A 27464-nucleotide genomic window follows, 5' to 3' on the forward strand; every position below is an offset into this window, starting at 1 on the left:
AAAAAGAAGGAAATAGGAAAAGAACAACATAAAACCTACATAGAACTGCATAAGACCCTGAAGAATCAAAGCAATTTTGGGAAAGAAGGATAAAGATGGGGGCATCACACTTCCTGATTTCAATCTATACTACAATACTAGAGGGATCATGGTAGTATCATTGTGTCATAAAAATGTGCACATGGACTAGTGGAATAGAAAAACTTATGCATATTCAGTCAACTCATCGTTGACCAGGATACTAAGAAGGTACATACAATGAGGAAGGACAGCCATTTCAATAAATAGTGTTAGGAAAACTGGCTATGCAAATATAAATGAATAAAATTGGACCCTTACCTTAAATCATACCAAGAAAAAACTCAAAATAGATGAAAAGTTTAAACATAATATCTAAAACTGCAAAACTCCTAGAGAAAACATAGGGAAAAAGCTTCATAATATTGGCCTTGGCAATAAATTCTTGAATATAACATTATCACCATAAACAACAAAAGTAAAAATAGGCAAGTGTGATTACCTCAAACTAGAAAAGCTTCTGCACAGCAAAGGAAACAAGAAAAAAAAGAGGTAAGGTACAGAATAGGATAAAGTATTTGTAAACTATATATTTGATAAGTGATTAATATGCTAAATATATATAAAAAAACTACTACAACTCAAGAATGAAAAAAAAATTTTAATGAGCAAAGGGCTTGAATAGGCATTTCTCCAAAGGCATGCAAATGACCAACGGATATATTTTTTAAGTGCTAAATATCACTAATCATCAAGAAAATGTAAATCAAAACCACAGTGAGGTATCATCTCATACCTGTGTAACAGGTAATAGTACCAAAAAGAAAATTAAAAAAAAAAAAAAGAGTGTTGGTGAGAATGTAGAGATATTGAAACTTTTGTGCATTGTTAGTGTAAATGTAAAATTGAGATAGCCACAATAGAAAAAAGTGTGAAGTTTTTTTTAAATATTATACATAGAATTGATGCATGAATCATTCTGGATATATATCTACGGAAATAATATCAAGAACTCAAAGACATACCTGTACTCCAATGTTCATTGCAGCAATATTCACAACATGCAAACAAATGCCTATTGACAGATAAATGGAAAAAGAAAAGGTAGAATATACATACAATGGAATATTATCAGGCTTAAAACTGAAAGAAATCCTGTTATATTATATGTGACAATATAAAAGAACCAAACTTCATTATGCTAAGTAAAATAAGGAGTCACAGAAGGGTAAATACTGTATGTTTCCACTTACATAAATATCTAAAATAGTCAAACTCAAAATGCAAAGAGAACAGTGGTTGCTGGGGGCTGAGAGGGGGTGGAAAGAAAGAGTTGCTGTGCGATGGATATAAAGTCTCGGTTATGCAAGATGAATAATTACTAGAGATCTGTTGTACTGCATTTTGCCTATAGTCAACAATACTATATCATGCACTTAAAATTTTAAGTGGATAGATCTATGTTGTGTTCTCACCACCAAAAAAAGAGAAAATTCTGCCAAAAACAGAAAGAACAAACAAAAGAAAACACCTATTTGTGTAAACTCACACAAGAAAAGTGTCAAAAAAGGGTACATATAAGAGTAAAAGAAATGGTAAATATATGGATAAATATAAAATAATTTTGTTTTTGTTTCTTATTTTTAAAAATTTGACATAGGAAAAACTAACCATTTAAAAAGTAAAATGTAAAGTGAAAATAGCACAAAAGGTGAGAAGGAAAAATGTAAACATGCCTTTGTAAGTCTCTTCAGTTGAGGGGCATAGTATTAGTTCACAGTAGACAAACAGAAAACAAGTATCAAAGTGATAAAATACAATATCAGCAATCATGTAAATAGCGTAAAAACACTTCAGAAAGGCAGGAATTGTCAGATTGAATTAAAAAAAGAAACAAGATTCAATTATACGCTGTATATTGTCAGATTGAATTAAAAAAAGAAACAAGACTCAATTATATGCTGTATATTTTTAGATGCACTTTAAATTGAAAGACAAAATGCATTAAAGAATAAAAAGTATAACATTCTAATACGAATCATAAGACAGCCAAAACCCTATATTAATATTAGATAAAATAGACTTTAGGACAAGGAGTAATATCAGAGGTTAATAAAAGATATTTTTAAATGACAGCATAATCAATTTATCAAGAAGAAATCGCCATTTTAAATGTATACTCACCACATAAGAAGGCTTTACAATACACAAATAAAAAACTAAAGAACTAAAAGAATAAGTAAATAAAACCAAAATAATTGCTGAAATTCTGAACGCTACTTTATCAGTACATGGTACAAAAAGCAGGCAAAAAAATTCAGTAATTATCCAGAGGATCTGAACAACACTAATCACTAAATTGACTTGACTAGTTATTTATAAAATACTGGACTCATCAACTTCAAAATACACATTCTTTTTGCCTGTCAGTAGAACATTTACCACAATAAAACATTTGATAGGCTACAAGTATCAATAAATTTGAAATGATTGAATTCATACAGAATATATTCTCTAAATACAACAAAATTAAAAATAAAACTATTGCCAAAAACGATACCTGGATAATTTCAGATACTTGATAATTAAGAAACACACAACAAATTTACCAATGTCAAAGAAGCAGTAGCAAGCAAAATTAGAAAATATTTTGAACTGAATGATAATTAAGACCTATCTATGCACTAGGATACAACTAAAGCACTGCAGAGGGGAAATCTGAAAGATCTATAAGTTTATCTTGGAAAAGAATAAAGGTTTAAAATAAATGATCTAAGTTTTCACCATAAATGCTAGAAAAAGAAAAGAAAATTAAACCTGAACTTAGTACAAGAAAGAAATCAAAATTATAGAAATTATTAAAATAAAAATAAGTACAGTGCAAATCAATAAACCTTAGTAAATTTTGGCTTTTTGAAAAGATTAATAATATTGTTAAATCTCTATTAATCAAGGAAAAAAGAGAGAAAACACAAATTATTAGTTTCAGAAATGAAAATGAGAGAGCATCATCATTGATTCTATAGACCCAAAGAGATAGAAAATCTGAGTAGTCCTACTAATAAAATTGAATTAGCAATTTAAAAACATACCACAAGGAAAGCTCTGAAGCCGTATGTTGTCACCAGTGAATTCTATCAAATAAGAAATAATACCAATCTTTCATGCTTATTTTATGAGCCTAGCATAACCATTATCCCCAAATCACTCAAAAAAAAGTTGCAAGAAAACCAATGATCAATATTGCACATAAAAATAGAAAAATCATTTTTATATAAAATAAGCAATTCAAAAGTCATATATTAGAAGGAAAATGCATCATAATCAACAGTGCAATCAAGGTTCATTTAAGAAATACAAGGTTGATTTAACATTCAAAATTCAATCAATGTAAAGCTTTTCCTTTAAGAACGGGAATAAGGTACTCTTACAGTCAATTGATTTTTGATGAAATAGTTGAAGTAATTTAATAAGGAAAGAAAGTATTTTCAATAAATTGTGTTGAAACAACTGAATATTTATAAGGTAAAAATTTATAAGTATTATAAAATATATATCATATATGTATATATAAAAAATAAACTCTTACTTCACATTACATGAAAAAAATAGATTGTAGACCTAAAAGTAGGAGATAGATTATAAAGTATAAGAGAATATCTTTATGACCTTGGTATACGCAAGATTTTCTGTGCAGAACCCTGAAAATATTAGTCAAAAAAGAAAAGAACTGATAAATTGGATTTTATCAAAATTTAAACTTTTATTCACCAAAAAAACAAAAAATTAAAAATGACTAGGCAAGGCACACAGTGGGAGAAAAATATTTGCAGGATAAATATGACAAAGGATTGTACCCAGAATACATAAAGAACACCTACAACCCAAAAATAAGAAACCAATCAAACTACTTAAAAATGGCAGTGTGGAGAAAGGTAGAGAGTGAAATACTGGCGCAGACATCCCACAGAGGAAAATAAGTGAATGGCTAAAGCCTGTAACAAAGTGCTCAACCTCATTAGTCATCAGGAAAATGCAAATTAAAACCACATGGTGGTATCTACTACATACCTACTAAAGTCACTAAAGTGTTTTAAACTGAAAATAACAAGAATTGATGAAGATGAAAAGCAACTGGAACTCTCAAACATGGCTGGTGAGCATGTAAAATAGTAAAAATCATTCTGGAAAATGATTTGACAGGTTCTTAGAAAACTAAACATATACTCTACCCTATAATCCATGAATTTCACTTCTCTGCATTTTCCTAAGGGAAATAAAAACTTAAGTTCTATGTCCACAAAAATATTTTTTCCTACTATTCTGAACTCTTTATTCATAAAAGCCAAAAACTTAAAAAAACTCAAATGTTCCAACAGAAATATAAATTTCATGATATTCACTGAATAAATAAATTCTGATATATGCATATAATGGAATACTACTTCATAGCAGCAACGAAAGAAATACACTACTGATACATGCAACAATGTGAATGAATCTCAAATAGAGTGTGCTGAGTGAAATAAAAATAATTCATGCACAAATATGCACTATGTGATTTCATTTATATGAAGTTCTAGGCAAAACTAAACATATGGTAAAAGAAATCAGAACACCGGTTGGTTTAAGAGAGAAGGATATGTGGAAGTTGGCTGGAAGTGGCATGAGGAAACTTCCTGGGGTGATGGAGTTCCATATCTTATAGGGATATGAGTTACATGGATTATATGTACTTATCAAAACTGATTAAACTGTACGCCTAAGATCTTTACATTTCATTGAATGAAACATATACCTCAATAAAATATGACATTTTATTAATAAAAAATGTACCAGGTAATAAAAGTGCTATATCTGAAATGATTGACAGGATTGACAGTGGCACAAAGAAAGAAGTAGTCAAACCTGGTTGACAGGGGTGGGAAAGTCTAGAGACAAGAATGAAATCTGGATCTGGAAATAGCAGTAGGAGATGGTACATGGAATTGAGAACTAAACATGAATTGAGGATGTGCATTTGGGACCCAAGAACGCTAGCAAGCCTCAAGTTAGTTTCTATGAGATATGTAGTCAGTGGTTAACACCTTGCAACCTGCCAAATTGCCAAGGTTGATATTTCAGCTCCACAGCTTACTAGCTATGAGACTTTGAGCAAGTTTCCTAATATTTCTATGCCTCACTTACCTTCTTTGTAAAACAAGGAAAAATAATATCACTTACTTCAAAAAGCTGTAAGGATAATACACTTTTTAATACATGAAAACACAGAAAAAAATCTGACTATACTTAACATTCACTAAACATTAGCTGCCATCACTGCTTATGTATTTCTGAGGAAAAAGGAAAGAACATTGACCATGGGCACCTGAAGGAGAGGTGATAAGTAAGACGAGAATGAAAAGTCATCTGTTTCTCAATCAACCCTGGAAACCAAATCATAGCGTCTATATAAAGTTCAACCAGAGCCAGAAGGCTAAGAAGTGGTTTAGGGGATTCTCACTTCCGTAGCACATATGCTAAAACTGGAGTGATCCAGGAAAGAATAGCATGGCCTCTGTGCAAATCTGATCCAGAGAGGAATAGCATGGCCCACCATGCACCATTTCCATGATGACATGCAAATGTGTATAAAGTTTTCTATATTAAAAGAGAGAGAAAGAAGAAGAAGGAGGAGGAGGAGGGGGAAGAGGAGGAGGAGGATGTTAATGTGACCTCATTTGTCCACATGAGGAGGAGGAGAATGAGGAAGAGGAGCAGGAGCAGGAGGAGGAGGAAGAGGAGATGGAAGAGGAGGAGAAGTGGTTGTTTAGCAAGATTCTCTGAGACCTTAAGGTGCTATTCTAGGGTTCAGGTGTTGAAGCAGGAAACAGAGTTGGGGGTAAGTTCATTCCCACCTTGGAGAGTGGTCACCAGCAGAGAAGTGCCGTGCAGTGGCACCTAGTCCAGTGCAGTCTCATCAACACACTTCCAGCAGAACAGTGGTGTGGTGTGTCCCTCATCAGACCACAAAAAGAACATGGAGACAAGGATCATGTAGAGGTGTGTTTCTGAGCACACGTTTCATTACCTATCATGACTGCTGGGAGGAACTGAGAGCCTCCAGAGTAGGAATCTACAGCTATGAAGGTATGAAGTTGGAATTTTAAACCAATGAAATGTGCTTATCAATGTTAATGTGACCTCATTTCTCCACATGATGACCTGGTAAGTAAGTCCTAGAGCTATTCAAGGGAGAGAAGCAGGTTGATGTAAAGTTTGATAGATTAGTAGAAACAGGGGCAACAGCTACAAATATTAATATAGTCTCCAAAAAGGAAAGAACACGAAACACCTTGCACTAATGTTATACATCCCACCTTTCTTATTAAATTGTTTCATAGCATTTTTTTTCTGAGCCAGAGTAAGCTCTTGTCATTCATGCTGGAGTGCAGCTGCATGATCTCAGCTCACTGCAATCTCCACCTCCCAGGTTCAAGTGATTCTCCTGCCTCAGCTTCCCAAGTAGCTGGGATTACAGGTGTGTGCCACGATGCCTGGCTAATTTTGCATTTTTAGTAGAGACAGCGTTTCACCATATTAGCCAATCTGGTCTCAAACTCCTGACCTCAGGTGATCCACCCACCTTGGTCTCCCAAAGTGTTGGGATTACAAGCATGAGCCACTGCACCCGGCCAGTTTCATACTACATTTACTTGTTCATTCCACATTCACATTTTCAGTGCCTGTCATGTTTGTGGCACTAATTATTTGCTTTAGCAGAGAAAGAAATTCTAAAGCTGCCTCCAAGGAGAAGTGGGTAAACAAAACATGGCAGCTTGGACAAGAAGACAAGACAATGGCCAGACCCTGTGATACCTACTTCATAAGCTTCCAGAAAACAGAGATTGAGGAGACCACAGTGGCCTGAAGAATGGTAGAGAATTTCCTGGAGAACCTGAGCTGGTGGGACATGATAGTTTAAATATCATTTGGGTTAAATGAGGAGAGAACAAAGGGCAGGGAAGAAGAAAGGAACATATATAAACATAATTTTTAACCCTGGGGTTCTTGAATACTCCCAGTATGTATGCACCTTTGATATGCATGTAGAAGAAGGACCATAGCTACCAACACATTCCCTATGGGTCCAGGACACAAAAATATTAAGGGCAATTATTTTAAGACATAAATAGGCCCAAAAAAAGGAAGAGTAGATTTAATAACTTTTAATTGAAGAGTCTCCCAAAAGCCTATTAGGCACTCTGGCTTCTGGAATTTCTTCCGCTCAGATGGCATATAGAAGGAGTTATTAAAAGGACATAATGTGTGTACGTATGGAACTCCAGTACCCTCCTCATAGTTAACGAAGGTGGCATTGATCTCCATGGGTGTGGATGGAGGATCAATTTAATCCGTTTAAGCATTAGCATATCTATCTCATGTGGACTTCACTCTTACCTAACATACCATTTGAGAGATGCATAATGAGGTAACATAAATCATAGGCACCAGGGCCAGACAGACCCAAATTCAAATAACCTCTCCAATATCCTTTGTTATCTGTGGCACTGTGACTACATTACTCTACCTCTCTGTGGTTTCGCTTTTACTTTTCAATCTGTGAATATAATAATACCACACACTTCCACTGCTTGTTAAATTCAGTATGACATATAGTTCTAGATTGCATGTACTAATAGATTAATCTCCATGACACCTGTGAGAGAGGCACTTCCATTGTCTCCATTTTGCCCTTTTGGAATCTCAGTCACAGGGAGTTGTGTCATTGGCAATAGTCACAAGGCTAGCAAATAAGGAAGTCAAATTACAAACCCAAGACAATCTGGATCCAGATGTGCGCCTGAGTCTGAGCATATGAATGGTACCTCGTACATATTGGGTTGTAGTGAGGGCCACATCGGCTCATGCAAGCAACATATGGGACACATGGTGGGTGTGGCTGTGATGTTTTGTCCCATTTCTGATTGTTTCTTCCACTTGGAAGGAGGCCTGTCAACAGAATATTCTTGGTCTCACTGTTCTCTTACATCCTACATCTTAGCAGAAAAGGAAAGACATGTCTATTATGTCTAATGGGTCAATTTTACAGAAAATAAAGGGAAGGATGTCTATACCAGTGGCTACTTCTCCCTCCCTCTTGGGAACAGGTTGCCCTTAGGGTATACTTGTTTTCCTTTGTCCCTCTTAACCACAAGTTTTGAAATCCTATGCATTGTCTATGACTTGGGCAGTCTTTCTGTCTCACTGAGCCATGTCCTTCACTGACTCTATTTGTTTTACTCTTTTGTCTTATTTCTCAGCCCAGAGAAGGAAGCCAGAGCAGGAGAACAAGGCAGTATTTACGGCTCTTTCCCATCTTGTAAACCCTAAGACTCCCCTCCAGATTTTGTTTTTCTATAATAGGCTGTAGGATTTCTTCTGGACTGTATACCTCAGCCTAAGCTTCTTTCAAGAACTTGAAAGATGGCTTCTAGGTAAATGAAGGTAACATTATTTGAAGGTAACTTGCTTGAAGGCAATGTCTTGTTCTTCTGAGTTACTTCTTTCAACTTTGTTACCCAATTAACTAAAACATTCCTCCAGGAATCACTTAAGCCGGGATTGCCATTGCCTCGCTTGCCCTGGCCAACATATACACTTAATTCCAGAGAGAGGAAGCTATCCAAAGCACCATGAGTTTGAAAAATCTGGTACCAAGATGATTCACGTAGAGAGATATTTAAAACAGACTCAACCTCATAGGCCCTTTTCTGAGTTCACGCCATTCAAACCTGAGCAAGGCGTTTTCTCATGAGCATTGCCAGCTGAGAGTCTCACACAAAATTATTACACTCTGTTCTTCTCACCATGAGAACATATCCAGTTCTTGGACTGGAAATAAAGACTCCAACTCCCTCAGCTGAGCTGCTGATGTTTGATGTGTTCTCCAAACTCATTCTTCTTGCTCTGCCAAGTTGAGTGAAGTATTTCCACCACTGTCCCTGAGGACATTATAGCAAGTAAGGTGAGTCAGACTGACATGTATACATATAATTGTTTCTGTTTTTTTCCCATCATTCCTTCCTCCACATATAATTTTTTTTAATGGAGCTGAATTTGAAAATGAGAAAAGTACTGCAACACAGCAGATGAATTCTGTTGATAGAAAGAGTCAGACTGGGAAAATAAAGCTTGTCTCTACTCAGCATGGTCCCTGGATATAGCTTCATTTATTCATGTATTAATTTACTCATTCCACAAGTATGTACTAGTGTCACTGGGTGCCAATTAGCATATTTAGTGCCAGAAACACAAAATCTTTTCTCCCAAACAGTGTGTTACATAGAGGAGTTAACAAGTGAGTCAGGGAGCATATAATAATATATGATAAATTGTAATATATGCTACATTGAACTTGTAGAAATAATAGATCAGAGGGAACACACTGTGTTTTGGAAATGCAAAGGTGTTGCCTCAGACCTCAAGCTAATAAGAAAATGATTTGCAAGTAAAAAGACCTTTCAAATGAACATTAAAAATGTCCCCAGATGCTAGCCGGAGAAGGAAAAAAACGAGGTTTCTATTTGAGAGGAGAAAATGTACAAAAGCAAAGGCTCTGAATTGCAAGGCATTAAATTACATTTGAGGAACTAAGAAAATTTCATGGTGAGAGAGAATCGTACACAATAGCTTAGCCTCTGCCAGACAATTGACATTATTTAGTATGCAAAATGCTATATAAAGTAGTTTGGAAAGATACAGAAGGAAAGATTTAACGACATGGAAAGGGTTGCAGGCTGGCAGGAATCAAAGAATAAAAAATGAAATTATTGAGACGCCAAGAAAAATCTTTTACAAATTCTCCCTTTGCAAAGGCAATTCCACTTGTACTTTGATCTTTGACCTGGACCCATACAATTAATTCCACATCATATTTCTGCATATTGCTCTCCAAGGAGAATCGAGTTTACACTTCCCCCCGATCCAAACCATAACAGTACTTAATTAGGTGACAATTTATGTAGTACTTAGCATGAACTTTTGGCACTTGCTGGAGAAGGCTGTACAAGTGTACACGTGTTATCACCTGACTACATCAAGAAATGGGGCCTGGGCATTGGCGAGGTTTCTTGGGCTTTACAAGGTATCAAATGACTTTTATAACCCTGTAGTACCTGGCTTTCTAGTAGGCAGAACTGTCTCTAGTGTGTATTAATATACTAAATATTATGCCCACATGCACTTAAAACACTGATTCTGAGCACTTCAAAACAACAAGAAGCCTAGAAAATCAGAGAAACAGATGTTGGATGAATAGTGGGCCTTCTCAGAGTCCATCATTTAACTTAAGGGAAATGGCACAACAGAGGAAGGGAATCATTCAAACCCGCTCAGTGAAAAATAAACAGAATGTTCCCTGATGGCAGACACGGTCTGTGGTGATAACGAGGCTCTGGACACCTGGCTGTGACCCTCTAGCCCCAGCCCCATCAATAACACTAACCCAGAAATGGTTCTTTTCCAGGTACCCCACAGGGGCTGAGAAGACATGGCCCCAAAACTTTGGAGATGCTCATTTAAATAATTCTAATGAACGGCAGATGCCTGGATTGCAGTGAGTGTGGTGAGTATGCAGGCTTAGGTATAAGCCCTGGCAAGATAGAACCAAGAAGGCTGTGTTCCCATTGTCCCTGATTCTCATCATGCTCATGAACAAAAGAAGAGAGAAACACAAAAGGACATTATTTTGGATCCTGGATATGGTATTGCATCTGTCCTCTCTCTTAACTAGAAAAGCACAATTGCAGAATTGTTCCTCTTTTGTTGCTTCCTGGAAGAAACAGCAAGATGGAGAGAAAACAGAAAAAGACCTGTGTCCCATTATGAGGACTACAAGTTCACTCCAGGTCCATGGTCATAAATTGACTAGGCAAAGTAGCTTCTACCAAGGATGTCTCGTGCCGTAAGTTAAAAGTTATTCAGATTCCCCATACACCACTGACAGCTGTTTGCAGCAATTGGAGGTCCTTTACTTTAGCTTGTTCTTTTTCTGAGCAAGGTCTACCTGGCACGTCACACTAGGACCTATCTTCTAGCCAGGGCCCTGCTCTACCTTCATAAATTGGGCCCTTGACTTAAATTCATGCAGTTTTGACCCTTTGAAGGCCCTAAGAGCTGCAGCTTGAGCGCTGTTCCCGGCTCCCCCAAGCTTCTGGCTGCCTTGGTGAGGCCACCACACCTCACACTGGTTCCTCAGCTATCTGGCTCTCTGTTTGGACACACCCTCCCAAAGCAGGGCTGTGGTCAAAAGGAAAGCAAATAGAGGCTTAAAAATTCCACTATGAGATTAACATTAAAAATGAACCCTGTTTCCCCTTCCTGGAATATGTCAGTCAAAAATAGAAGTAGTATATTCCTATACTACCTCTTGACAAATCCAGTGTGTGTCTAAAATAGGGCTGAAATCAAATCTGTAACACTTTCACAAACCACGTGCTTGTTCTTTCTCCAAGAATTCTTTTAGCATCAAAAATAAGTAAAACATTGTTCTGGGTGTTGCGGAAAAAAACAAAGATGAATAATGTGTTCTGCCTTTATGGAATTTACAATCCAACTCAGGAAATAAGATACAAGTGCTGTAGTTCCAGCAAAGTAAAAGCATAGAAAAATAGGATCTCTAGACTGGAAGACTGCTGCATGATCATCCAGTGCAACAGTCTAATCTTGAGCACCTCCAGTGATAGACAACTCACAACTGTGTACATTAAACCATTTCATCTTTGAAGTACTCTGGATGGTGGACATTTTTTTTTTACATAAAAGTGAAAGCTATGTATTTGTGGTTTCTGCCAGTGTGTCCACACTGGAATCTCATAGAAAAATCCAAGTATCCTCTGCTAGTCATGCCAGACATCAATTTCTTAAGTGAAATCAAGTTTATTAAGAAAGTAAAGGAATGAAAGAATGGCACCCCCATAGGCAAAGGAGCCAATTATTTAAAACTATTTATTACCCTCCCTAACCCTGCAAAATACTTCTCTTTTCAGATGTGATATCTCTAATTCTTTGAATCATATTTATGTTACACAATTGATTATAACTATATGATAATTATAATCACACTGTTTATATTTGTCTTAATTTTGTTCAGCTTGCCTATCCTTCTGAGAACATGAAAAATCATTACAATGTCAATATATGAGACATGGTTTAAACAGAGTAGAGAAAAAAATGAGCTTTCTCCTCCCTTTTCTTAAGCACTATATTAATATAGCATTCACTTCTCCTTCTCCTTCTCCTTCTCCCTCTCCTTCTTCTTTTTTTTGAGACAGAGTCTTGTTCTGTAGCCCAGGCTGGAGTGCAGTGGCGTGATCTCGGCTCACTGTAACCTCCACCTTCCGGGTTCAAGCAATTTTGCCTCAGCCTTCTGAGTAGCTGGGACTACCGGCACATGCCACCACACCCGGCTAATTTTTGTATTTTTAGTAGAGATGGAGTTTCACCATGTTATCCAGGCTGGTCTCACTCCTGACCTCAAGTGATCCACCCACCTCAGCCTCCCGAAGTGCTGGGATTACAGGTGTGAGCCACCATGCCTGGCCAGCATTCACATTCACTTCTTGAAGGGAACGTCATACCTACTGAGCTTACTGCTAATATAAATTTGTCACACTGCCAGTTTGATGACATAATTCATCTATCTATATGGTTGGTTTGGGTAAGCCGGGCATTTGCTACAGAATAATCTATCCTGAGTCCACTGCTCCAGTTTGTTTTAAAAATAACAGATCCCTGTTCTGTCATTCAGCCTTCCAACTTATACCATATCCTCCTGAGGACTTGTGAACCTGTATATTTACAGATTTTCTGCTGCTGATGTCAGTGTTAGTGAGAACAAAGACAGAGCTGTTGGGCACACCATAAGAAAATTCCCAGAATCAGCCTCCTTCACATAACCTGCATCTCCTCCATTCTCATCCAATCTATCACCATCTGCAACAGGATTAATGCAAAAGCAAAGCTTAATCTTTCTGCCTGCCTCCACTCTTGCTTCCCTCACAGTCTATGCTCAATGCTGGGACCAAAGAGATTCTGTTAAAGCCAAGTGATATCATCCATGCTTCCTCTAACAACTTTCTCAATGCCTTCCATCACAGTCTTAATAAAAGCCAAAGCTCTTTCCGTGGCTGAAAAAGTGCACCTTTCAACTCTCTCCCTTCTCTCAGCTAACCTCTTTCCACTCCCACCATCAAGCCTTCTGTTCAGCCAAACTGGAATCTCTGTGGATCTCAGTCACACTAGGCAAGCTCTGGTCTCAGGACCTTTGCACTTGCACTTACTTCTGGCTCTTCCACCAGAAAGACCATGGCTTACTCCCTCACCACTTCCAATCATTTCAATGTTATAGGCTCACTAAAGCTACACACTCCTGACTCTCCTGTCACTGTGCCTTGCTTTCTCTCTTTCCTGCTGACATACTATCAGATGCATACCTTTCATGGTTATTGACTGGCTGGACTAAAATGTGGAACATGGAAGCATGGTGTTCACTGGTGCGTCTCTAGTGCTCTGTAGCATCTAACATAATGTAGCCAGTCAATAAGTATTTTTCTTTCTGTACCTGGCTTGTTTCACTTAGTATAATGTCTTCCAGATTCATCCATGTTGTCACAAATTAAAGGATTTTCCACTTGTTTAAGGTTTCCACTATGTAAGTAATAGTACTCCATTCTGTATATATACATTTTCTTTATCTGATTATTGGTTGAGAGACATTTAAGTTGCTTCCATATCTTAGCTATTGTGAATAATGTTAGAATGAACATGAGAGTGCAGGTTTATCTTTGCCACACTGATTTTAATTCCTTTGGACATATATCCAGTAGTAGGATCACTGGATCATATGGTAATTTTATTTTTCATTTTCTGAAGAACTTCTCTACTGTTTTCCATACTGGCTACATTAATTTACATTCTCACCAAGAGTGCACGAGTGTTCCCCTTTCACCATATCCTTGCCAACACTTATCATTTTTCTTTTTGATCATAGCATTTCCAACCAGTGTGGAGAGATATTTCATAGTACACCTAATGAGCATTTCCTTGATGATTAGTAATGATGAGCCCTTTTTAATGTATTATCGGCCATTTGTATATCTTGAGTAGCATCTTTCAGATCCTTTGTCTTTTTAATTGGGTTGTTTTATTGCTATTGAGTTGTCTGAGATTTTTATATATTTTGGATATTAGCCCCCTACCAGATGTATGGTTTGAAAATATTTTCTCCCAATCCATGGGCTGTCTCTTCACTCAATTGTTTCCTATGCTGTGCAAAAGCTTTTTAGTTTCATGCAATCTGGTGTGTTTATTTTTGCTTTTGTTGCCTGTGCTTTTGGGGTCATATCCAAAAATCTTTGCCCAAACGAAGGTCATGGAGCATTTCCTCTATGTTTCTTCTTGTAGTTTACAATTCTGAGTCTTCCATTTAAGCCTTTTATCCACGTTGAGTAGATTATTGCATATGGTATAAAATAAGGGTCCAATTTCATTTTTCTGTAGGATATCCAGTCTTCCCGCCACCCTTTATCGAAGAGCCTATCCTTTCTTCATTATGTGTTCCTGGCGCTTTAGTCAAAAATTAATTGACCATAAATGTGTGAGTTTATTTCTTGGCTCTATATTCTGTTCCACTGATCAATGTGCCTGTTTTAATTCCAGCACCACACTGTTTTGATTACTATGGCTTTGTAGTAGGTTTTGAAGTAAGATATGTATGCCTCCAGATTTCTTCTTTCTGCTCAAGATTCCTTTGGCTATTTGGGGTCTTTTGCGGTTACATATGAATATCAAGGTGGTTTTGTTATTTTTGTTTGTTTGTTTAGTTTCATGAAACATGACATTGGAATTCTAACAGAGATTGAATTAAATCTGTAGATCATGTTGGGTAGTATGAACATTTTAACATATTTAATTCTTCCAATTTATGAGAACAGGATACTTTTCCATTTATTTGTGTCATCTAAAATTTCTTTTATCCATGTTACAGTTTTCAGCAAACAGATTTTTCATTTCCTTGGTTAAATTTGCTCCTAAGAATTTTATTTTAATTTTTGATGCTATTTTGAATGAGGTTTTTTTTTAATTTCTTTTTCAGATAATTAGTTATAGTGTAAAAAATGCTGCTAATTTTGCATGTTTACTTTGTACAAATAATTTTATTTGTACCATACAAATTGAATTTGTGTATTAGTTATAACAGTTTTTGCTGGAATCGTTAGGGTTTCCTACATATAAGAACATGTCCTCAATAAACAGAAAAATTTGCTTTTTCTTTTTTTATTTGAATGCCTTTACTTTCTTTTTTTATTTAATTGCTCTTTCTAGAACTGCTAGTACTATGCTAAATAGAAGACGTGAGAGTGAGCATCTTGTCTGGTGTCTGATCTCAGAAAAAAGGTTTTCAGCATTTCATTGTTTTGTGTAATGTTAGCAGTGAACTTTTCATAGATGGACTTTACTGTGTCAAGGTACAGTCTTTCTACGGCTAATTTGTCTGGAGATTTTACCATGAAAGGATGTTGAATTTTGTCAAATGTTTTTTCTGTATCTATTGAGATGACCATATGATTTTTGTTCTTTTTCTGTTAATGTGATGTCACATTGCATTTTATATGTTGAACCATCCTTGCTTCACTGGGATATGTCTCACTTAATCATGGTGTATTATCCTTTTGATGTGCTGTTGGATTCCATTTGTTAAATAGAACTTTTGCATCTACATTCTTCAGGAATATTATTCAGGGTAATTTTCGCTTATTCTAGTGTCTGTGGCTGGCTTTCTTATCAGCCACATGGTACCTTGTAAAATTACTTGGAAGTATTTTTTCTTCTTCAATTTTCTTGGAAGAGTTTGACACGTCCTTATTAATTTTGTGTTCTGTTTTCTTTTGTTTTTTAATATGTGGTACAATTCCACTGTGAAGCCATCGAGTCCTGGGCTTTTCTTTGATGAGATATTTTCTATTACTAATTCAATCTCCTTACCCATTATTAGTCTGTTCAAAATTTCTATTTTTCTTGATTCAGTCTTGATCAGTTGTATGTTTACATAAATTATTTGTGCTAGGAAGTCCAATTTTTTAGCATGTAATTGTTCACATTAGTCTCTCATGATCCTTTTTATTTCTGTGGTATCAGTTGTAATATATCCTTTTTTGTTTTGCATTTTATTTATTTGAGTCTTACCTCATTTTCTTCATTAGTCTGGCTAAAAGTTTGTCAATTTTGTATTTAAAAGAGAAAAACTTAGTTTCATTGATCATTTCTGTTGTCTTTCTAGTTTCTACCTTTTTTTATTTCTGCTCTGATCTTTATTATTTCCTCCTTTCTGCTGATTTTGGGCTTAGTTTGTTCTTTTTGTAGTTCCTTGAGGTATAACATTAAGTTGATTATTTGAGATTTCCTTTTTTGAAGTAGGTATATATTGCTATCAACTTCCCTTTTAGAACTGCTTAAAAAGCAGTTTTTGAAAACTGGTTTTGCTTCATCCCAAAGTTGTGTTTGCATTTCCATTTGTCTCGAGGTATTACACTTTTAAAATTTCTCTTTTAATTTAGCATTTGATCCATTGTTCAGAAGCATATTTAATATCCATATATTTGTGAATTTTCTGAAATGTATCCTTTTATTAAATTTTAGTCTCATTCCATTTTGATCAGAGAATATACTTAATACACCTTCATTCTCTTAAATTTTTTAAAACTTGTTTTGTGGCTTAACATATTATCTCTATCCTGAAAAATGTTCCTTGTGTGTTTGAGAAGAATGTACATTCTGCTGCTGCTGGATGGAATGTTCTATATTATTGCATTACAATCTATCTCACCATTTAAAACTATTAACATTTGCTTTATGTATTTATATGCTCCAGTATTGAGACTATGTATTTAACAATGTATATCCTTTTGATGAACTGTTTCCTTTATAATATAATAAACTTCCTTGTCATTTTTTACATTTTGACCTAAGACTATTTTATCTGATGGAGGTTTAGCTACTTCTGCTCTCTTTTGGTTACCATTTGCCTGAAATATCTTTTTCCAGCAGTTTAATCTCAGTCTATGTGTGTTTCTAAGGCTAAAGTAAGGCTCTGGTAGAAGGCATAGAGTTGGATCTTGTTTTTACTTTTTTTTTTTAATCCATCCAGCCACTCTGTTTATTTTGGCTGGAAGCTTAAATCCATTTACTTTAAAGTTATTACTGATAGGTAAGGACTTATTGCCAGCATTTTGTTAAATTTTTATGACGGTTTTGTAGTTATTTTGTTACTGTCTTCTAATTTTATTGTCTTTCTTTGTGACTTGCTGCATTATTTTGCAAGGGTATGCCTTGATTTCTTCTTCTTTACCTTTTGTGTCTTTACTAAAGGTTTTTTCCTTTGTTGTTTCCATGAGGCTATACATAAGATGATAGTGCCTTACTTCAGTTGCATACAAAGACTTTAAACTTTTACTTCTCTCTGCCCCTATATTTTATGCTATTGATGTTATGATTTACATCTGTTTTTATTGTGTATTTATTAACCAATTGTTTATAGCTATGTTATGTTTTTAACATATTTGTTTTTTAACTCATCTGCTTGACTTAAGAATGGTTTACATACCATATTTACAGTATTATTCTGAATTTAACTATATATTTACCTTTAGCAAGGAGTTTTATACTTTTATATGTTTTCATACTGTTGTCATCTTTTTGTTTCATTCTTTAGCATTTCTTGCAAAACCAGTACCATGGTAATAAACTCCCTTAGCTATTGTTTATCTTGGAATGTCTTTAACTCTTTATTTCTGTAGGGCAGCTTTACTGAATAAATAAAATTTATTCGGTTAGCAGAATGTTTTTTAGCATTCTACATGTGTCATCCAAATCCTTTCTGGTTTGCAAGGTTTCTGTTAAGAAGTCCACTGACAGCCCTATGGGAAGTCCTTTATATGTAATGAGATTCATTCCTTTTGCTTCTTTTGAGATTATCTCTTTGTCTGACTTTTGAAAATTTGATTTTAATGTGTCTCAGAGCATTCTTTTTTGGATTATGTTGCTTGGAATCCTTTGAGCTTCCTGAAACTGAATTTTCACCTCTCTCTCTCAAGATTTGAGAAGTTTTCAGACTATTTTTTTGAATAAGATTTCTTCCCCTTTTCCCCTTCAGCTGCTCCTGTAGTTCATATGTTCATATGTTTTATGATATCCCAAAGATCTCCTATGCTTCTTTCACTCTTTCTCAATCTCGTTTTCTTTTTGTCCCTCTAATTGGGTAATTTCAAATAACTTTTCTTCAAGTTCGCTATTTCTTCTGCATAATCAAGGCTGCTGTTGAAACTTTTTAATTTTTCAGTTCTGTCTTGATATTATTCACTCTAAGATTTCTGTATGATTCATTTTTATAGTTCCTATTTCTTCATCAAACATCTCATTTTGTTCCTGCATCATGTTTCTCAGTTTATTTAGCTCTCTACCTGTATTTTCTCACATCTCATTAAACTTCTTTAAGATTATTATTTTGAATTTTTTGTAGGCAATTAGTATCTTCTCATTTCTTCTTTTCAGTTGATGATTGGGGCTTTATAAGGTCTGTCTGCTGGCGTCATGTTTACTTGATTCTTTGCTATCCACATAGTCCTGCATTGGTGTTAATGAATTTGAAGACACAAACACCTCTTTTAGTCATTACAGACTAGTTTCAGGAAGGTGAAGTATTTTCCTGTTAGTTCTCTGGGATAATGGGATTGTCTCTGGAATTGCAGCTGAATGGGGTTAGATCCACATCATATGGTTGATGCTTTGTCTGCAGTGAAGACCACATTTGTTTGGCCTATTCTCAGGGGCACTAGTGGGTATGGGGCCTATCTGGACCCTAAGTGGACATGACTGTCTCCAGGATCTTAGTCTGTGGGGCTGTGATGAGGGTCTGCTTCAGGGTTCACAGGGAGTGGGCCTGTTACCATGTGCAATGTCAGACGTAGCTTCCTCAGGGTCTCTGAGAGTGTTCCTGTTGGATCACAGCATGGATTCCTGGGCTGTACTGCCTGGTTTGTGGCTGAAAGGGACTGAAACAGAGATACAAGGTTTTTTCAGGTCCACAGCTGAGACCAAGATCTTCAGGCTTGACTCCTGGGTCACAAACATCCGTGTCTCCCAGTAAGTTCCCGATTAAGAAGAGCTGATCTCAGACTGTTGCCGGAGGAATAGAGCCAATTAATAAGGCTGTTTTAAGATCCACAGTGGAACTGAGATCAGGGCATCAGCCTGCAGGATATGACTCTTTCCAGACCTGCAGGAAGGCAGAACGGCTCTCTGTCCATAACTGAGAGGGTGTGAGACCAATATCCAGAGCCATTTAAGGATACACTGAGGTAAAGAGTCTTGCAAGCCTGTCACAGAGACCCATGAGTGCATCTTTCAGTGGGATCTAAGCTGGGCAGAATGGTTCCCAGACCACAGATGGAAGGGAATGAAACTGAGCTTGAGGGCTAATTCTGAAGCTGCTATGGAACTGATATTGGCAAGCCCAAAATGGTGGTACTAGCAGACAAGACTCCCAGTAGTTTCCTATGAGGGCAGGACTGTTCATAGACCACAGCTAAATAGGAGTAAAGCTGAGATTCAGAGCCCCTTTAGGAACCTTTGTGGGATGGAGGACAGAGGCCAGCATATTTGTTCTGTTGGAACAAATAGACAAGTCTTTCTCTAGATCCTTGTGCAAGTTGTACTAAGCTGGGGCTACAGCTGATTGGGCTGGGCTAGAATTGGATTACAATATAACTTTAGTTTCCACTACCAAGACCAATGTCAGCAGGCAAATGAGTCTGCCTGCCAAACAGTTGTGTGCAGTGGTACCAGCAGCAGCAGCTTTCCTTATAGAAGTAGCAGAGCCTGCCAGTAACTGAGCACTAAACCATGTGCTTTATTTTATATGTTTTATTTTTAATTGGTTGTTTATTTATTTAACAAGCAATATGCCAAGCAACATTCTAATCATTTTACAAATTATTGTCATTCAATATTCATAAAAATCTTAAGAGCAAGATATTTTGCAAATAAAGAAACTATGACACAAAGAGTTTAAGTAACTTACCCGAGGTCACACAGCTAGAAAGTGGCAGAGATGATCTTGGGAAGTGAACTCCAGAACCCATGCTTTCTTGAGAGCACTGCTTTATGCCTTTATTATATCCTCGTCATCAACCCAGGGTAGGAATTTTTTGTTGTGGTTTTTATTTCATTTTATAGGTGAGAAAATAGGTTCAAAGAGCAGTGCATTCACCAGCATCCCGTGGCTAATGTACGTCAGAGCCCAGCTATAAACTCTAACCTGCAGATTCCAAGACCCCATGCCTTCCAACTGGGTTTTTGGTCTTTCTAGTTTTTAATTAAATCACAGAACCTCATGTGTGTCTAAATCTACTTCCAAAAAGCTTTGGTTACTGGGTTTACAAAATATCAAGGAATCAACAAATAGCTATTCAGCACCTAATGTTCATGAAACATAACGAAGAAGACTATCAGGCCATGTAACAAACTGTCCCCAACTCAAGTATCTCATGCCCCGCTGAAAGCAAGATACACTCTCAAACAGTACAACATGTCCAGTAGTATGGAGTGGTAGGTAATAGATGGTGGGAAGTTTTAGAACCTTCACAAAGGGCTCCAGGAAGGGAAAAAAATGAAGACATAAAGTCGTGGTCAGCAGGAGGAAACTATGTTGCTCTTTAGGCTCTGATTCCAGGGTAAACGCAGGAAAGGCCAGGTTTGATTAAAATGGTGAGACGCCAGAAGTTAGGTGGGTGAGTGTCAGTGTGAAGGATCCAAAATTCCCACTTAAGGATTAGCGCACTGCTCTGTGATAAGTAGGTCAGCCTATTAAAAAGATAGAGCTTTAATGCAACGGGTCTTGGGGTAGACACCAGTGTGAAGTCACTAACATTGCCTATTGCACCTCCGAAACACTGGCTGGACAGAGAATTTCTACAGCATCGGTCATTTTGGCTTCTTTGTGAGTCACCTGCACATAGACCTTTAGGAGAAAGAGAGAAACAGAAGCAAACAGAGGCAGGCAGGCATCAGGAAAAGAAGAGTGAGCAAACAGAATGAGACCTTAGAGCTGAGACAAAGCCCAGGCTATATTCTGCTCGTGATCAACCCAACCAAAATGTAACCTTAAAAAGAAGGTTGCTGTGTAAATGCAAGTTAATATTATTGAATTGCTCCATTACCATCAGGACTGTTTTCATTTTTAAGCACATGGGTGGTCGCCTCCACATTGAAGAACCATTCACAGCCAGGGAAAACACCCCCAAAATGATTTTCCAGGGCATCTGTGCCCTTGTAGAGGCTGCCACGACGTTTTAATTGAGTTGGATTAAATTTCAGTGGAAGGGGTAGAAGTCATGCCTTTTCAAGAATAATTCTGTAATTTTGTAGATGGAGAGTACATTTTTGGCACAAATAGACAGAGAAGGCATCTGCATTTCTCTACAGCAGGCATTCTCATTTGGAATAAGACCAGGACTATCAAAAGTGCATGCTGTTTCTCTCTGACTCTCTTGGAGGAGCCTGAAGAAAATGTGCCTAGAGAGGTTCTCCCTCAGTAGGAGGGGCAATAGGGAGGCTTGCCAAATGGGGGACCTGCAGAAGGAGCCAGGAGATGGTGGTCCAGCCTCACTGAGTCCTGGGTGTCCCGGTCAGCTTCCCAGTGACATCTATACTCTTCACTCTGGTTATTTGTTTCTACTGAATCCACCTATTCTTTCTGGAGCTGGGCACATAGAAGATTAATGCAAAAGAAGCAAAAAACAATGGTATTTCACCAGGCACACAAAGATTTCATAAACCTTTGCCAAGAGACACAATGCAGCATCACACAGCACAAAGAGAGCTGCTGGGTGGGAAGAAATAAGAATTCTGGTTTGATTTCTTCCTTCTTAGCCCCGTAGGTCCTGAGTAAGTCATTGCACCTTTTTGCACCTTAGTTTCTTCCTCTGTGTGATGTCTAAAGATCTTCACAGCTCTGACGTTCTGTGATCCCAAGAGTGCTTTGTGAGGCAGTCAAGTCTTCACAATAAAATCAAAATCCACCTGCCCCTCCCTACAGCATCATGTCTTCAGCCCCGCACACTCAACCTTTTATTTATTTGTTTCATTTGTTGTCTCCTTTTTCCTCAAAGTCCCACAGGGCGTTATAGCCTTTGGGAACATTCCCTTCTGTCTCTGTAAAGCCAACTTTGCCTTCAAGTTTCCCACTGGCAGCAGGGATCCATCCAGCTGGGAGGGAAAAGATCCCCCATGCTGAGAACCCTCAAGTATTGCCTTGTGCCACATTGCACCCCAGTGCCTCAGAACAAACTTAACACATTGTACTGATGAATTCATATGGAGAGCCACATCTAGGACAGTGTTTCTTAATACATATTGGATCCTGGACAGGCTTGATAATTTAATGAAACAGTGACCCAAGTTGAGCCAATTAGAGTTAGTTTTAGGGTACTGACACAGGTGATGGGGAAAAGACAGCTATATTCTTTTTCTCTGGGATTATTACTAGTTGAAATGTTATAAGCTTGGAGCTATCAGAAATGATCTTTGCTGTCATGGGAGAAAGAGGAGCTCAAAGCAGAAAACCAACACAGAACAAAACAGAGCTGCAAAGTGGAGAACAACTGAGTCTTCTAGTATATTTGCAACCCTCAATGTAGCCATGATTTTCCATTTTCATAAGTCTACACTTTCCTATTAGTATCAGCAGCAGCAGCGTTGTTACTATGACTATGATTTTCTTTTCTCTTCTTTTTTGTGAGACAGAGTTTCACTCTTGTTGCCCAGGCCAGAGTGCAATGACATAGTCTTGGCTCACTGCAACCTCCACCTCCCAAGTTCAGGTGATTATCTTGCCTCAGCCTCTCAAGTAGCTGAGATTACAGGTGCCCACCACCACACCTGGCTAATTTTTGTATTTTTAGTAGAGACAGGATTTTACCATGTTGGCCAGGTTGGTCTTGAACTCCTAACCTTAGGCGATCCACCTGCCTCAGCCTCTCAAAGTGCTGGGATTACAGGCATGAGCCACCACGCCCAGTCTATAATTACTATCTTCTTAAGCTAATTTGAGTGGTTTCCATTGCTTGCAACATAAAGCACTGCCCATTATAAATAATCCTACACACACTTGTAGAGAACTCCAGTATGGAGGGGCTAGAATCCTAGCAGGGTAGCTGCAAAGAAACTAAACCAGGAAAGACAGGCATAAGTCTGGCCCACCAAATGGACTCAACCAGAAGGGAAAAAGAAGGGCTCTGATTCCGAGGTGCCAGTGCTCACACTCCTGCTCTGCCACAGCAGGTAGACAGGAAAGGAAACTGGACAGAGAACAGCCCAGCACCCATGGTGGAATCTAAAGATATAACCTCAAAGAAATCTACTGTCACTCATGGACAGGCACTGGACTGCGAGCTTTCCATGCATCATCTCGTTTAATCATTGCCATAAAACTTTAAAGTATATTACATATATTTCACAGTAAAAGAAAGAGAAGTTTAGGAAGGCTGAGAGAAAAACTTGTGGCACCAGGATTGATGCCCTGTTGTTCTGGAGTGCAGAGCCCATACACTTGACTTTCCTCAAGCCTCAGGGCCAGGAGAGGAGCAGAAGTTGAAGGTATTTGATCAGAAGCTGAAGCAGGACTGGATCTTCACTGGGACCCATCAGCAAACTCAGCTGTGAAGAGCCCTGCACAGCTGAAAGAGGAAGTATGCAGCTAGCAGGTGGCCACCTATGCAGTGCTGTCTCCCTCCAACCCACTCTCTGCAGACTCCTGGCCAAGCTCAGAAATGACACAACACATCAGTGTTGCCCTTAGAAAGCTTATAATCTAGTCTATTTCCCCTTGAAATCTAAACAATCTTGTTGTATCTTTTCATTTGTTGTCTTCAACAATTTCTTAATGTATTCTGTGTCCGCTGTAGAGGAGAATTTATTACCTGCTCTGCCACTAACCCTATGACTCCACATTTTTTCTTATCACCTCAACAAATTATGAATACCTGAAAATCTGGAATCCCCAGCTAGGAATGCCTTGGTATTCCCCATGGGGAACTGCAGCGCTTCAGAGGCAGTCAATGAATATTTGTTGGAAGGGTAAATAACACATAGTAAGGTTCTAGGGATTTTTTTCCATCTCTATTGTAAAAATGAAGCAGAAGAAAAAAGCATTTATTGTACTCTCAATTATTTGGAGCAGTGATTTTTACTCAGTAGAAATCAGCAAGCCTCTATTACTCTAGGCTTATGGCCAGGTCTTTAAAATATTATTGTTATAGTAATATTTTGTAACCATATTTGCCGTAATAGTATTTCACCTTAATTTGTTCTCTTGCCACAATTCAAATTAACAAACTATAGGGCTAGAAGAAGTCAAACATAAAAAGCACTCAAGAAACTGAGACCATCTACTCTAAAACTGCATTCCTTGGAGATGTTTAAAAAATGCTTCATGTACACATGCACATGTGCACACACATACACAAACACACACACACACGAGTAGAGGATATGAGACAAACATGTAGTCAAACACACTTGTTGTTCCCTTCAATGATTCACAATGAACCTTAACATATTAAAGACTTTGGGAAGCACTAAAGTAAAGAAACTGATCGGTTTTGAATCACTCAGTGTTTCTCGACTTATTTGAGCAAAGTCTTGAATCTAGAGATAAATCAAGTTGTGCAGGTTGAATATCAGAAACTCTGATCTGATATATTCCCCTCGTTAGAGAGATAAGGAAGCTGGAAGTAATGTGTAATAGTGCAACACACAAAGCCTTTGAAATTAACATGACCCAGTGCTGGGTTTCTTCTCTACCATCTAGGAGTTTGATGCACATAAATGTTAAGTTTACCTCTTGGAGCTGTGTCCTCTTGCAACAAAACTTTTTTAGCACTTGCTATGTTCCAGGCATTGTTGTAATCACTTGGGATATATCAATGGGCAAAAAAAGACCTAAAACCCTACTATAAAATGCATAAAAATACCTACATCTCACAGCTATCATGAGGCTGAAATATGGGATAGTTTTCAAGCATCTGTCATGTTGTCAGTCTTAATAATTTTAAACAAACAAACAAACAGCTATCAATTTTTCGAAGAAGGTAATGAGTTCTTTCTACCAGAAGAAATCAGGTGCTACTGGTATCTCCTGACTTCCCACATGCCACAGAATCTTCCTAGTTTATTATCCTATCATCCAGATTTTTCCTAGCAAAACCTACAAATCACTCTACCAGTATTTAGTTATTAAAAATAAAAGATGATAAATTTATTAATGAGCCAAGAAGAAAGTATATGGCTGGAGAAACTTGATGGGAAGAATGAACTTCAAAAAGGAAGAACCTTAATAGAGGTGTGAGGAGACAGAGGAATGAATTTGGAAAAGCAAATGTGATTTAAGAAAGAAATATCAGATAATAATTAGATTATCTCCATAATCCAGTTTCTAGATGAAATTATTTTCCTGAACTCCAATCCTGAATGTTCAACTAACTCCTAAAAACCTCTACATATGCCAGGCATGGTGGTTTACTCCTGTAATCCCAGGAATTTGGGAGGCCAAGGCAGGCAGATTACTTGAGATCAGGAGTTCAAGACCAGCTTGGCCAACATGGTGAAACCCCGTCTACCAAAAATGCAAAAATTAACCAGGTATAGTGGCTCATGTCCCAGCTACTCTGAAGTCTGGGTCAGGAGAATCTTGAACCCAGGAGGTGGAGGTTGCAGTGAGCCAAGATCATGCCATTGCATTCCAGCCTGGGTGACAGAGCAAGACTCCATCTAAAAAAGGAAAGAAAAAGAAAAAAATCCTACCTGAGGCTCCTCAAGAACCCAACTATGACTTTATGCCTTCCAAAACCAAAGATCCCACTCATTTTTTGAAACCAGTTCTTCCTCTTATGTTACTCACTGTGTTAATGTACTATATCACAATGAAACCATCTACTTCAGCAAATTCAGGGTCATATCTGCATTCTTTTGCATTCTCTTTTTGGCCCCTCACTTGCAGCAGTAATAAGAAGACAAAGAAGAATTAAAATCTGTGACTTGTGGGCCCTTTTGAAAAACAGTTTGGCATTTCCTTAAAACAGTAAATACAGAATGGACATATGACCTAGCAAATCCACTCCTTAGTAATTACCTAAGAGAAATAAAAACATAAGTCCACACAAAAACCTGTATACAAATGTTTATAGCACCACAATTCACAATAGCTAAAAAATAAAATGGAAACAACCCAAATAACCCTCAACTAATGAATGGATAAAGAAAACTTGTTATAGACATATAATAGAATATTATAGAGAAATAATATTGAGTAATTGAGTTACTGACACACACTACAACTTGGATGAATGAAACATTCTAAGTAAAAGATGCCAGACACAAAAGGTCATATATCATATGATTCTATTCACATGAAATGTCCAGAATCTATATAAATTCATAGGAAAACTATAGAAATGGAAAATAGATTAGCGGTTGCCAGAAGTTGGGGAAGGAGCAAATGGAGAGTGATTGCTAATGGGTATCATGTTTCTTTTGGGAGTGATGAAAATGTTCTGAAATTAGATAATGGCGATGGTTGCAGCACTCCATGAATGCGCTAAAAACCACTAAATTATACACCTTTAAAAGGGTGAATTTTATAGTATGTGATTATATCGCAATAAAGCTGTTATTTTTAAAAAATCTGTTACATGTGTATAGTGCTCCACAGTTCCCAAGTCTCCTTCCTAAGTTTTGTCAAGTGTATATTAGGGAAAGTGCCTAAAATTCAAGAAATCCACTTCCTTCTCTGCCTTAAAATCAGAGCATTCTGAGGAATTATTTGCTGGATTTCAGAAACTGTGTGACTTCTTGCCCACAGTTCCAGATGGGTAGTAGTTTTTACCCATCACTCACATGTTTAGGGTAAAGAAATAAAGGTATAGAAAATCTTCTTAAATAATAACACAGGAATTTGAGAAAAGAAAGGATCCCATTATAAACTGTGGTAACTTATCAAGAATCAAGTTAAATCCTGAAAATTTTCTAAATATAATAATAGGCCTATTAATGACGCACAGATTAAAAACTGACATCAGAGGCAACCCAACAATCAAATTTGAGCTTAGAATTAAAAGCACTAGTGCACAAAATTGTTGTAACTTCAAATAACTTCACGCCATTAATTTCCCAGTGCCCTGAGCCACACCGACTCTAGGAGACAGACTTCTGTTTGCAGCTGAGCCAGCTGGACTCAATTACTTGTTTCACTTTTGTTTTAAAGCCACCAATATTTTCTTTTTAAAAGAAGGAGGAATATTTTTGATCAGTTATCTTAATAAGCTTTTTTCATCTAAGAAATTGACATTCTG

The sequence above is a fragment of the Sapajus apella genome, unplaced genomic scaffold (genome assembly GCF_009761245.1).
Source record: "Sapajus apella isolate SASKATOON/1434 unplaced genomic scaffold, GSC_monkey_1.0 scaffold5, whole genome shotgun sequence".
NCBI lineage: Eukaryota > Metazoa > Chordata > Mammalia > Primates > Cebidae > Sapajus > Sapajus apella.